This window comes from Chrysochloris asiatica, unplaced genomic scaffold, assembly GCF_000296735.1.
Source record: "Chrysochloris asiatica unplaced genomic scaffold, ChrAsi1.0 scaffold00106, whole genome shotgun sequence".
NCBI lineage: Eukaryota > Metazoa > Chordata > Mammalia > Afrosoricida > Chrysochloridae > Chrysochloris > Chrysochloris asiatica.
This window is the reverse complement of record NW_006408624.1, coordinates 2027071-2041306: the sequence shown is the minus strand read 5'-3', so window position 1 is coordinate 2041306 and position 14236 is coordinate 2027071. Positions and strand designations below refer to the sequence as shown.

Genomic DNA, 14236 nt, shown 5'->3' with positions numbered 1-14236 from the left:
GAATACCTAAAAGGGGTTCTACAACTTGCCCAGTGAAACAGGCCTCATGCAAAGCCTTTACAGAATATAGGACCTTAGGTGGAATCCTGAGTCCTATCCACAACCTTGTGAGGTGAGACATTCCCACTAGAAAGGACAAGCAGACTGGAACAACTACAGTGACAGAAGATACATCTTCATGATGAACCAGACCTATACTCAGAGCGGTAGTTACTCTAAATACCAACAGAGAGGGAAAGAGATTTCAAATCAAGTTTCAATGCTATCCGTTCTGTACACAGGATAGATAGGAACGGGCAACTTTGACATTGGCTACCTAAAATGAGGGGGCAATAAAGGCACGAAGTAACTGGCTTACAAGGTTTCAGGAGGGAGTTTAGCTTAAGAGTATGGGGGGAAAGAAAGAGTCCCCACTGAATAGCTGTCATCTTGTCTAGATGGGTCTGATGAAAAGAGATGGGGATAAGATTTTTAAGATTCAATAGTGAGTAACTGCTACCATGACTAATTGCGAATGTCACAATTGTAAAGGTAGAAGTTTTGTAACAAAAAAAGGTGAGTGGTTATTCTTACAGTCCAGAAACAGAGGACCCTAGGACCATCAAGAGAGGAATGCACAAGCAGAGTGCGGGACCTTATGGAGAGAAGCAGAACCAGAGATGGAGGCAGAGATGGGGGCATGGAGCTGGGGAGCGGCTGAGGACTCTAGATTCATAGACTAAGAAGAGCAGAACTAAGAGTTGGTGGGCAGGAGCAGACTTGCAGAATGTGCCCTTTGGAAATGTAAATTATTATATATGCCTGAGTGAGTTTTTTTTGTTTGTACTGATGGTACATGGAGGGGATTATAATTTTATGTAATGAAACAAGGTATATGATTTGTTGAATGTAAAACTGATGGTATGCCCTGTAAACTTTCACTCAATCCACAATAAAAACCTTAAAAAAAGAAAAGAAAATTCTCTTTCAAGTTATTTTGGATAGTGACAATAGATACAATGTAAATCTTTAGAGAAAAAGGAAATAGCATAAAGCAAAATTTCAAAAAGCGGGACAGCTGTATTTTCTTCAGGTACCTTACTAGTTTCATTTTCATATATTAAGTTGTTCTAAATTTGCATCACAATATAAAGAAAACAAAAATCCTCACCACTGGACCAATAAATGACATACATATAAATGGAGAAAAGATTGAAGTTGTCAATGACTTCATTTTGCTTGGATTGACCATGAACACTCCTAAAAACAGCAGTCACAAAATCAAACAATAGTGAATAATTGTTATCAGGACTGCTTGTGAGGGCTGGAAATGTAAAGGTAGACGTTTTGTAACAAAAAAGGAGGGGAGTGATTAACATTTCAGTCTAGGACCAGACTTCCCTGGGACCATCAAGGGAGAAGAGCGTAGAGCGGGACCCTACTCAGAGAAGCACTGATGCCTGAGATGGAGGCAGAGACAATGACCTGGAGAGATGGAGCAGTTGGGGACTTCAGACACAGAGAGGGAGAGGGGCTGTGTGCTGACAACCGGGGGGCAGGCTTGTAGTGTATACCCTTTGGTTGGTTGATGATGCATGGAAGGGATTGTAACCTTGGCAATGAAATGATATACGACAGGATGAATGTTCTCCCATGTAAACTATCACATAATTCACAATAAAGCATTAAAAAATAAGAAAAAGAAATCAAACAACGTATTGCACTGGGCAAATCTGCTGCCCAAGACCTCTTTAAAGTGTTGAAGAGTAAAGATGTGTCAGTTTGAGGACTAAGGTGCACTAGACCCAAGCCATGGTATTTTCAATAACCTCATATGCATGAGAAAATTAGATAGTGAATAAGGAAGACCATAGACAAATTGATGTGTTTGAGTTATAGCAATGGGAGAATACTGAAAGTACTATGGACTGCTGAAAGAACTAATAGACCTGCGTTGGAAGAAGTACAGCAAAAGTGCTCCTTGGAAGTCAGATGGCCAGACTTCGTCTCTCATACTTCAGACATACTGTCAGGAGGGACCAGTCACTGAAGGAGGATATCATGTTTCATAAAGTGTAGTGTCAAATAAAAAGAGGAAGACCCCCAAAGAGATGGATTGGCACAGCAGCAGTATCAATGGGCTCAAACCTAGCAATGATTGTGAGGTTGGTGCAAGACTGGGCAGTGTTTCATTCTGTTGTACATAGGGTCACTATGAATTGGTACTGACTCAGTGGCACCTAACAACAGGCCTTGCCTAGCTTCAGTCATAGTCCCACCAGTAATTCCTTGGAAACCCTATACAGGGCCAGTAAGAGCAGGAATTGACTCAATGGCACTTAACAAAAACAATATACATTTTTACAGTATTGAATACATTTCTCATGGATCTGCTGGAATGAGTAAGAATTGAGGAAAGAGACATTTTTTTAATGGTTCCCAAGTTATGAACAGGAACCCATGCAGGTGATTAAGTAGGACTGTATCTTTGAGTGGTGCCCTAGAATACTGATAGATCCACTGTGTCTGGTTGTCTCTATCCAACAGCCGGTTTTAACATTTCTCACCTGCCACATAATTGAGCAATTTGAAGCCCCTTCTCTAAATGAATGAGAAACTAACCATAGGACTGGACCCCCTTAACCATCTTTTTGTTTCTAATCTATGTACATTTCTGTAGTGGCTATCTTACATAAGATACATCAAAATCTATTGTATATAGTTTCTGTTAAACATTAAAGAAAATATTAAAAATGTAAAATAATCACCATAATTCAGCACACACACATACAAAATATATCAAATACAGAGGAAAAAAGGGAATAACAGTCTGCATGTATATTTTCTAACACTATCTTTGGAGGAAATTTTTAACAGAAATTCTATTATTGTCAACAGAAATTCTATAGGAAAAGAATTAATCATATTAAGAAGTTACTATGATATGAATTCCCATGAATTCAAGTACTTCTGAAAATGTCAATTTCAGGATATTAAAAGGTTAAGAAAGAATATTGCAATAAACAATTTAAATGCCACACAGAATAAAAGACACAGAAAAGAATAATGCCTAAAGGCTGAAGAAAAAGCTAGTTTATTTCAGAAATATACAAAGAAACTGAGAAAACCACACATGTATGCTCAGGACAGAGCATAAGCACAGAAAATATCTAACAAGAACCTATGCTCTCTCACATTAAGTATCAATTCTATCCCCTCTGTACACAGTGTTGATAGGGACAGGGAGGGGAGGTATAAAGGCACTAAGTGACTGGCTTACAACTTTCAAGAGTGAGCTTAGTTTCCGAATGTGTAAAGCTAGTTTATTTCAGAAGAAAAAGCTAGTTTATTTCAGAAATATACAAAGAAACTGAGAAAACCACACATGTATGCTCAGGGCAGAGCATAAGCACAGAAAATATCTAACAAGAACCTATGCTCTCTCACATCCTATCCCCTCTGTACACAGTGTTGATAGGGACAGGGAGGGGAGGTATAAAGGCACGAAGTGACTGGCTTACAACTTTCAAGAGTGAGCTTAGTTTCCGAATGTGCGAGGGAAGGTAGAATCCCCACTGAATAGTTTTCATCTTGTCTAGATGAGTCTGGTAAAAGGAGACAGGGATAAGATTCTTATGATTCAACAGTGAGTTAACTCTTACCATGACTAACTGCAACTGTCACAACTGTAAAGGGGGAAGTTCTATAACAAAAAGGGGGGAGGTAGTTAATCTGACATTCCAAGAACAGAGAACCCTAAGACCATCAAGGGAGAAGAGCATAAACAGAATGTGGGACCCTATCCAGAGAAGCAGCGATACCAGAGATGGAGGCAGGCAGAGATGAGGACATGGATAGAGCAGCTAAGGACTCTAGATTCATGGAAAGAGAAAGGCTGTGGGCTGGAGGCCAGGAGGCAGGCTTACAGAATGTACCCTTTGTTTGTTTAAATGATATATTCCTGAGTGTTTCTGCGTACATTCCCCCACCAAAACAAAACAAAAAACAGAGAGAATGGAAGCAAATACTGTTGAATGATGATGCACGGAGAGGATTGTAATCATTGCAGTGAACAGACGAATGTAAAACCGATATTCTCCCATATAAACTATCACTCAATTCACAGTAAAAACTTAAAAACAAAAACCTATGCTTTCACTTTGGTTGATTCCTGCACATACTGCAAGCAAGTCAAAGAGTTCTAAATAGAATCCTGACACAAATCCAAATTGCATGGCTGTAAAATAGCTTTTGACTTTTTTTTACCCCAGTGTACAAGAGAAATTGCTCTTGAAACATCAGCTGAGCACAGGCTGAGGAACAGGGTCCTAGATATCCACACACATCCAGGAGTACTGTCATTGTAAAAATAGGTAGGGGAGATCACTGTCATTTGTTGTTAAGTCAGTTCCAACTCACAGTAACCCTCTATAGGGTTTTGAAGGTTGCATGTAAATCTTTTCCAGAGCAGGGCACCTTATCTAGTAAGCTCAAACTGGAAACACTGAGGTTTGCAGTTCATTGTTTACCCTACAGAGCCACTGTGTTAAGCAGAGGTCAATAAACAGGTGGATTACTATAGTCTTCAACAATTAAAAAAGAAATTTCCAAATCCTGAAGAAAGGGAAAAATGTGAACCTCAAAGCTAGCACATAATATTCAAATGTTCTAGTTTCATCTAACACAAGAGCTTCCAGTGTCTAGGCTGTGCCAATGTGATGATAGTTCTTTTACATTCTCTGCCTTCTATATCCCAAATCAATATAGTTTCAGACCTAGGTTGTGAGACCAACTTTGGAATGTTCTAACCAGTGACTTGTCACTTCCATGATTGGTTCTTTCTGTGAACTTGGTAATAAGCAGGTTGGGAAGGTTGAGAAAAATGCTTTCTCTGTAAATTGTGGTGGGAACAAATTCTTTGTTGATTTTGTGCTACAGCTGCTCTAAAGGTTACCGAAAAAGCTTGAAGTAGGTTAAGAGAGCCTCCTCAACTGCTCGCTATCTTGCCCATTTCTCTTTACCCAAATTTCATTCAACGTCTTAGCCAATAATTATGTCTCCTCCCTACTGCAAATTAATGTCCTTGGAGATACTAACACTTTAATCCAGGGACAGCAGTTTCCCATTATATCCTTGCTTGTCTCTTCCCTAATTTCCTCCTGATTTCCCAAGGCTCTTGTGGCTTTTGAGGGCCAGCCAAGGACTAGGCAAATGAGCAACTTCAGGAAAAGGACCATTTTAGCTTTTCAACATTTTTCCTTCTTAGAAAATGGAAATGAGAGAAAATTCCAGGTGCAGATGTTATTAAAAACTTCCAAGGTAGGGTGTTCTTAAGACTGTTTAGAACAATCCTGTAATCTTGACAGAAATCAAAAAATCCAAAATTGCCTACCTTGTAACCTTAATTCAGGAGAAATTGATCTATGAAAATTACATGTATGGTTATGAAAAACATAGTTAAGTAAGAAGAATTAAGGAATATGGAGATCAGTGGGCTCTCACCTTAACTCTTTAAGAAGCATGATCTCAAGAGACAAATAATTATTTTTATACATCTAGATAAAAGAAAACAAACTGGAACACTTTTTAAGAATTTAATTATACCAAATTTCATTTTTTCTTTTATATATTAAATATGGTGGTAGTGATGGGGCTTCAAAAATTTTGAGAAAATAGATCTAAAAGATAATGAAGTCATTTCACAAACTACTTTAAGACCCCTCATATAAAGCTCTTCTTTGCTGCTTTTAAAATTTTTTTTTTTTAGAAACCCCAATAACAGAAGAAGAAATCTGGCAACTGAAAGGCAGAATACATAATCTTAAAATAAATCAATTACAACAATTTTTTTTAAAGTCTACCTTCAACAAACCTTAAGGTCAGCGGTTCGAAACTACCAGCTGCTCCGCGGGAGAAAGATGAGGCTTTCTACTCCCGTAAAGATCTACACCCTCGGAAACCCTGTACAGGGTCGCTATGGGTCGGAACCGACTCGATGGCACATAACAACAACAACAACCTTCAACAAGAAAATAGCAAGGCATACAAATAAACAAGACACAAAATGAGTGACAGATTAAAAAACAGGATCCTTCAACACACTGTCTACAAGAGACATATCAAAAAGATGGAAACAGCCTAAATGCCCATCAACAGAATGGTGAAACAAACTTTGGCATATACACATGATGGAATACTACAAAACGTAGAAGAAGAATGATGAATCTGTGAAACACCTCACAACATGGTTGAACCTGGAGGACACTATGCTGAGTGAAATTAGTCAAAAACAAAAGGACAAACACTGTATGAGACCAATGCTGTAAACAGTTAAGAAAAAGTTTTTCTTGATAAAACAAACAATCTATGATGGCTACATTGGTATGAGGGGATTATTCACAGGCTAGAGGGTAGACATATGCTAACATGGGTGACAAGGCAGGCAATACACACAAGAGGGAAGTTAGCAGAGGAGAGATGAAGGTAGCAGGAGACATAGGGAGGAATGTAATAGTCAAAGTGAGTAGAGGTAACTTTTTAACTGTTGGTATATAGAAGAGATTGCAACCATGTAATGAAGCAGAATTTATGATCTGCTGAATGCAAAACTGATGATCTTCTCTGTAAGGCTTTACTCAATTCACAATAAACAGCTCTAAAAAAATAAAGTGAATTTATATCTTCATGAGTCCAGGTAATTTATCAGAGTAGACAACTTTAAGACGACAGTATTAAATATGCTAAATGAACTTTTAAAAACTCAGAAAAGCAACAAATAAAAAAAAAAATTATCAATGATGAGACACCATAAAAGAGAAAACAAGAACTATAAAGTTGAAAATTAAGAGATTTAAAATGAAAGTATCACTGGAGAGGCTCAACAGCAGGTTTAAGCCTCCCAAATAGAAAATCTGCATGAACTAGAATAAAAAGTAATGAGTCTGAGGAGCACACATATAAAAAGAACAAAGAAAAGTGAAGCGAACCTAAGGAAATTATGGGACACTTGGTGCTGCAAATTATTTAATGCCTTTACTAGCCATGTGGTGATGGTGGCTGTGTGCTGTGGAGTCAGTTCCAACTCATAGCAATCCTGTATGAGGTTTCCGAGGCTATAAATTTTTGTGGAAGTAGAAAGTCTCATCTCCCTCCTGCAAAGCACCTGGTAGATGTGAACTATTGACCTTACAGTTAGCAGCCCAGTTCGTAACCCACTACGCTACCAGGGCTTCTTCTTTTAGCCATAGTCTTCGTCAACTCTCACCAAATGACTTTTTCCTGTATGGTCTATAAGACAGTGTGAGGGAAGATGCTGATGGATTATACAATTCAGTTGTGAGTACTGTTACCATGGCTAATTGTGATTGGTCAATTTTACCATCCTGCTGGGTATAAAATGAGTCCTTTTGCAACAGAAGGGGGAGAGCTGGGTCTGTAGTACATCCTTTGGGTCCTGAGATAAATGCACATTGAACCTAATCAACCCAAAGACAGAAAACTGTGACACTGGAGATGTAGCAGAGGAGCAGCAACAGCAAAATCAAGAACCAAAGCATAAGACAAGAGTGGTGGCCTTCCCAACGCATAGAGAAAATAAAGCAGAGTGACTTTAAGAAGGAAGTTTGTTTGCAAAGTAGGATGCCCACAGGCACTGAAATATAACAATTTTTTAACTGCACACCCAGAGTTAGAGCCGAGTACCTTCAGGCTGAGGTGGAGCGGTGTGTCCTGTGGACATTTATGGGCAGCCCTAAATGAGCTGAATAATATGTGAGTATGGTATCTGAATTCTGTATGACCAATATATTGTTGTTAAGTACCATGGAGTGGGTTCTGACTCATCATGACCCTGCACAGGGTTTGAGGCTGTAAATCTTTACTGGAACAGAACGCCTCACCTTTCTCCCGTGGAACTGCTGGTAGTTTCGAACTGCTGACCTGCAGTTGGCAGCCCGACTCGTAACCACAATGCTACCAGAGCTCCTTGTTGTTAAGTGCCGTCGAGTCGGTTCCGACCCATAGCGACCCTGAACAGGGTTTCCGAGGCTGTAAATCTTTCTCCCACAGAGCCAGAGCTCCTTAGGGATGGTTTATTGCCATTATTTTTTAGTTTAGTGTAAGAAGCAGAGTTCAATGCAATGGCTTCATACTCAGAAAGCATGGGGTTTTGTAAAAACAAGGAAGAGGCATGGAAAGTGAAACTTTTAATTCTTAAAAGGTTACTTAGGTACTGCTGTGCCGTGGAGTTGGCACAGACTCATAGTGGCCCTGTATAGGGTTTCCCTGGCTGTAAATCTTTACGGGAGCAGAAAGTTTTAACTTTCACCTGCAGAACAGCTGGTAGTTTTGAACTGCTGACCTTGACATTAACAACCAACTTGTGACCACTACATGATCGGACTGCAGTGGTTAAAAGAAATATGTTGTTGTTAGGTGCCATGGAGTCCGTACCAACTCATAGCGACCTTATGCACAGCAGAACAAAACACTGCCCAATTCTGGGCCAACCTCACTACTGTTGCCACGCTTCAGTCCATCGATGCTGCCACTTGTCCAATCCATCTTGTTGGGGGTCTTCCTCTTTTTCTCTGACCCTCTACCTTAACAATCATGATATCCTTCTCCAGTGACTGGTCCCTCCTGACAGTATGTCCGAAGTATGAGACACGAAGTTTGGCCATCTAGGCCTCCAAGGAGCACTCTGGCTGCACTTCTTCCAAAACAGATCTACTAGTTTTTTGGCAGCCCATGGCACTTTCAATATTCTCCTCCAACACCATAACTCAAAAGCATCAATTCTTCTATGTTCTTCCTTATTCACTGTCCAGCTTTCACAGGCATATGAAGCTACTGAAAATACCATGGCTTGGGTCAGCTGCACCTTAGTCCTTAAGCTGACATCTTTGTCCTTCAAAAGAAATTATAAAGGATCTATAAGGCTCAATTGGAGTCACCTGGGGCAAAAGCGTGGTTGATTAAAGATTTCAAATAGTTAAGTGGGCCAGGGCCTACTTGATCCATCCTGGAAGCCAGAGGCTTAAAGCCATATGTAGATGTGTAATGGAAATGGTTTACTGGGTACCCTGGTTACAGGGAGCTTATAAACCCGCCTTTACAGTATCATTAGGAATAGTTTCTATGAGTTCCAACTCATAGAGGCCCTCCCTGCACAGGGTTTCCGAGGCTATAAATCTTTACCAGAGCAGAAAGCCTCATCCTTCTCCTGGCAGAACAGCTGGTACTTTCGAACTGCTGGCCTTGAGGCTCGTAGCCCGATTTGGTAACCACTACGCTACCAGCGCTCCTGGTGTGGCGCTGTGGGTTAATGTGCCAGACTGCAAAGCCTGTTTGAACTGCAAGGTCGGTGGTTCAAGCTCACCAGCTGCTCCTTGGAAATCCTATACAGCATCACTATGGGTCGGATTCGACTTGACGGCACTTAACAGCAACAACAACCCTATATTTGATGAATATGCTAAAAGGGATATTATGAATTGCCCAGAAGGGACAAGTTTTATTTTAAGCCAGTGGCCTGTGTATAGATTAAGTGACTTTAATAGAAACATAAGCCCACCCAGAACTACTGTGAGAACTACAGATTAATGTTTAAAGGAAAGATCTATACGAAGAAAAATGAATGGCATTTTGAATTCTGAGCATGCAGTCTGTTTTTTGATGCATCAAGGTAGGAAATTTTGTGGCCATCAGAGAAAACAACATTCTAGGAGTAAAAGTTAAAGGGAGCCAGCAAACAGCCCAGTATCTTCCCTGGAGTCCATTTAATGCGTGAAAGAGGAAAAGAATACAGCAATGAAAAAACAATTTGAAAGAGAAAAGAGGAAGGCCTGGCTGGTCTTAAGTTTAGAGAGCTGTGTGAACTCCTGAGTCTACAGGTACCAACCTAGCCCAAGAGGGGCTAAGGCTGAAAGTAGAAGAAGTCTGACATGCCAGGGGGGAGTATGTGTCGACTCCTGCAACTGAAGGTGGTACCCATTTGATCTAGTAAGACAGAAATGACCAGAAACTGAACTAATGAACAGATGTTTGATACAGTGAGCTGATGAAAACTCCTGCACTTTATGCCTTGCTCTGTACTGGACGTTTATTATGAATGCAGATTCCAAAGTTCCAACAGGAAAAGAAGATTCTTCACATCAAGAAACATGTTTGCCTCCTCAGAGTACTTGGTTATATATATTTTAGAAATCAGATATATAAAATGGAAAGAGATAAAGGCTAAAGCGGCTGGCTTACAAACTTTAATGGGTTACAACCAATTAAGATGATCATTAAGGAGAAAAGTTAATTCTTGAATGGACCAATGGCTAGAAGAATCATGGGGTGCTCTGTGGTGCTGTGAATTGTTTAATAGTCTTTTCTGCCATATTCTTTGTAAATTCCCAGCAAATAAAAACTGTTCCCTAAAGGTGGAAGAAGATGCTAACAGCACTGTAAGATTCAGTTGTGAAAGCTAAAAGGGTTAACTGTGATAGTAAACACCTGGAACTTGAACATGTAAAAAATGGGCCACCTCAGAAGCAGGAATTGGGGGATCTCACTACCAACTAAGAGTCAAGAGTAGAGTACTACTTTGGACCCAAAGATCCCGGAACACTGAGCCTCCTCAACCCTGGAACAGAAAACCACAACCCATAATAGTGACACAGAGGTAGCAGCAATAGAGCCAAGAACCAGAGCAAGAAACAGAGCAGTGGGATTCCCAGCCCATGGAGCTAGTATAGCTGACTGGCTCTTTGGCCAGGAGGCTTGCTTGCAGAGTAGGGTGCCTCCAGGCACTAACTCAAGGACCTAGGTTTGCTGACCCAGTATTGCTGACCCACAGAGCTTAAAACTGAATAGTCATCATGTTGAGGCTTGAGGAGTAATGAGGTGTCCTGTGGGAATTAGCAGCAGCCTTAAAAGAGCTTTGCTTTTTTGTGTGTACATCAAACAAAAAAGAGGGGATAGAAGTAAATAATGTTGAATGACGATGCATGGAGGGGATTGTAATCATTTCAATGAAATGAAATATGATAAGTTGAGTGCAAAACCAATGTTCTCCCATGCAAACTGTTCTCCGAAGTAAACTGTCACTCAATTCACAATAGAAGCTTTAAAAAAAAAAAAAAAAAAGTTTTGCTGCTAGGGCAGAAAGAAGACTGCTTGAAGTCCCAGTATGGTTCTATAGGATTAGCACTGGACTACTAACTGCAAGGTTATTGGTTCAAATCCAACAGCCAGAGTCTTAATAGCCTAGCTTTTAATGAGCATTCTGGCTGTTCTTCTAACACAGATTTGTTTATTCTGGTGGCTCCATGGTACTTTCCAATATTCTTCTCTAACACCATAACCCCAATGCTTAAATTCTTCTGCAGTCTTTTTATTCACTGTTGAACTTTTACATCTATGGAGTTCTGGTAGTGTGGTGGTTACAAGTCAAGCTGCTAACCTCCAAGTCAGTAGTTCGATACTACCAGCTGTTCCACAGAAGAAAGATGAGGCTTTCTGCTCTCGTAAAGATTTACAGCCTCAGAAACCCCTATGCAGGGTCACTAAGAGTCAAAACCAACTCCATGGCACACCACCATTACCAACATGAGACTACTGAAAATATAATGGCTTTAGGTAAGGGGCACCTTAGTACTCTTGAATACTTTTAAAGAGGTCTTACGCAGATTTGCCTAAGGCAATACTTCATTTGATTTGATGCTGCTTCTATAGAGTGATTGTGGGATCCAAGCAAAATGAAGTTTTTGACAACTTTAGTCTTTTTATTTACTATGTTATGTATTGGTCTATTTGCTGACTTTTGTTTTCTTTACATTAAGTACAATCCATAGGCTTGGTCTTGAAAGCTGTGGTCTTTCATTTTCATAAGTATTTCAAGTCCTCTTCACTTCCAGCAAGCAATGATGTGCCATATGCATATCACGTTCTTCTATATATAATCCAGCTTCTTAGATTATTTCCTTAGCATACAGACTGAAAAAGTATGGTGAAAGAATACAACCCTGGTGCTCACCTTTCCCGATTTTAAAATATATCTTCTTGTTCTGTTTAACTGCCTCTTGTTCTATATACAAGTTCCTCATAAGCATGTTATCAATAACTTGTCATGATCCAGAGTCAAAAGCCATTGCGGGCACTATGGTCATGGAGGAGGAGATGGCTGAGGCAGAACAGACTGGGTACCAAGGCTCAGGATTTCTATAACTGGCCTGATGAATCCTTTGAAGAAGTACACAGTTCACTGGCTGTTCAGCAGTATATTCAACAAAACATAAGGGCATACTGCTCCAGTATTGACAAAATTCTTTTAACTACCTGAAGGCTAAGATAAAAGTGTATGAAGTATGAACATTTAAGGCAGTCCTGTCTTGACCTAAACAGAATTGTTGTCAAACTTCAGAGTGAGTGCCATCCAGATACATGGACTCAGATGACAGCAACTGAACAATGGATTTTTCTTTGTGCAGCTCATAAAACTTCAAGAGTGTCCTGCTATAAACTACACTAGGCATGCACTTGATGGTGCTGCCTACCTTCTGAATAGCAAATATTTTCCCAGCAGGGTTAGCATAAAGGAATCGTCTGTAGCAAGGATTTATCGAGTATTTTCTCATGCTTATTTTCATCACCAGCAGATATTTGATTATTATGAAAATGTAACATTTGTGTTACAAGTGTACTAAATTTGTGATGAAATGTAATTTGATATCCAAGGATAACATGATTGTACCAATTTTAGAAGTACAGAATTCAGTTTCTGGGGAAAGTGAAGCATGAAATCAGAAATAAGTACTAGACACATAATTAGCATTAATTATGTACTATATATCTCATTTTAGACACATCAATCATGTACCCATATAATAACTTCTTGGTTTAGCATAGCTTTTTATATGCTGTGTTACCTTCCAAAATGAGAAATGCTTTTTAAGTTATTCATGAGCTGTATATTCACCAGTGTGACTCTCCTGGTTTTTAAGTAAAATTAGTGTTACATGTTTATAATGCCTGTTAATAAAAGAATTTACAGTTTGGTAAAATTGCTGCTAAATAATCACTGGATCAAAACGATCATCAAATAAACCCATCTATAAAAAGATGAGTGGGCTTGAAGTTTTATAAAAGCCATTTAATTTACTAAAGAAATTGCAAATTTTCATTTGGTTTTACCCCTGAGTTTAGATATTACAGAAAATTCTGCAGTGCGTGCATAGTTTGATTTTAATGTTAATTTTACAGAAATGATATATTTTAATTTTATTTATATTTTTATATGCACATATGATTATATGTATATCTAAACATAAAATGCAAATGAAATGCTAGTTAAACAATCTTCCTATACTGAGTAAAGCATATTCTTGGCCAGCATAATTGGAAAGGATTTACCTTTCTTTAGTGATGGACATACAAGACAATGATGATGATAAGGGATATAAATGATGTTACTTCTAGAAACCCACCTGACCTACGCCTTCTACTCAGTTTCCTTAACCCCTTTTCTGAACTGCATTAGCTTAGAAGCTTTTTACCAAACTCTTTAGTAGTGACTTATCCCTATTTTTATTTGGATTAACTGCTTACATATCATACCTCATATTAGCATTTACACTACAGGAAATATGTATTGGCATTAGGCTATTACCTTTCTCTTGTAAAATTGTTCTAACTACTTGGGAAAATATCTTTAAAATAGTTCAACTCTTCCTGTTACTAGTATCAATCTTTTCATCTAACCATTTGGGCAGTGTCAAGATCGAGATGAAAAATATTGTATTTATTTTGCACCCTCTTCCTCACAGAGTTTGTGTTTGAATTCTATGCACATTTCTGTCTAATTAGAAATTTGCAATAATTTACAGGTTCCAAGGTGGTGGTATTTGTAGTACTGTGGTGGCTAGTGAGCTGCTGTGATTCTGAAAGCTATGCCACCGGTATTTTAAATACCAGCAGGGTCACCAATGGTGGATAGGTTTCAGATGAGCTTCCAGACAAAGACAGAAGAGGAAGAAGGATTGACAAATTACTTCCCAACATTTATCCACCGAAAATCTTATGAAGAGCAAAGAAACACTGTCAAATACAGTGCTGGAAAATGAGACCCTCAGGTTGGAAGGCACTCAAAATGCGACTGGGGAAGAGCTGCCTCTTCAAAGTAGAGCTGACCATGATGACACGAATGGAGTAAAGACCGTGGGACTTTCATTTGCTGATGGGGCACAACTCAACATGAAGAGAAACAGCTGTA

At 39.2% G+C, this 14236-nt stretch overlaps 1 protein-coding gene and 1 pseudogene across 2 annotated transcripts in view; one reads left to right on the top strand and one right to left on the bottom strand.

Annotated features, from left to right (window-relative positions):
* Positions 1-14236, bottom strand: part of ZMYM4 (zinc finger, MYM-type 4) — a 203172-nt gene that overhangs the window by 164426 nt on the left and 24510 nt on the right. The gene's annotated exons all lie outside the window — the stretch shown is intronic.
* LOC102815858 lies at positions 12095-12765 on the top strand (annotated as a pseudogene).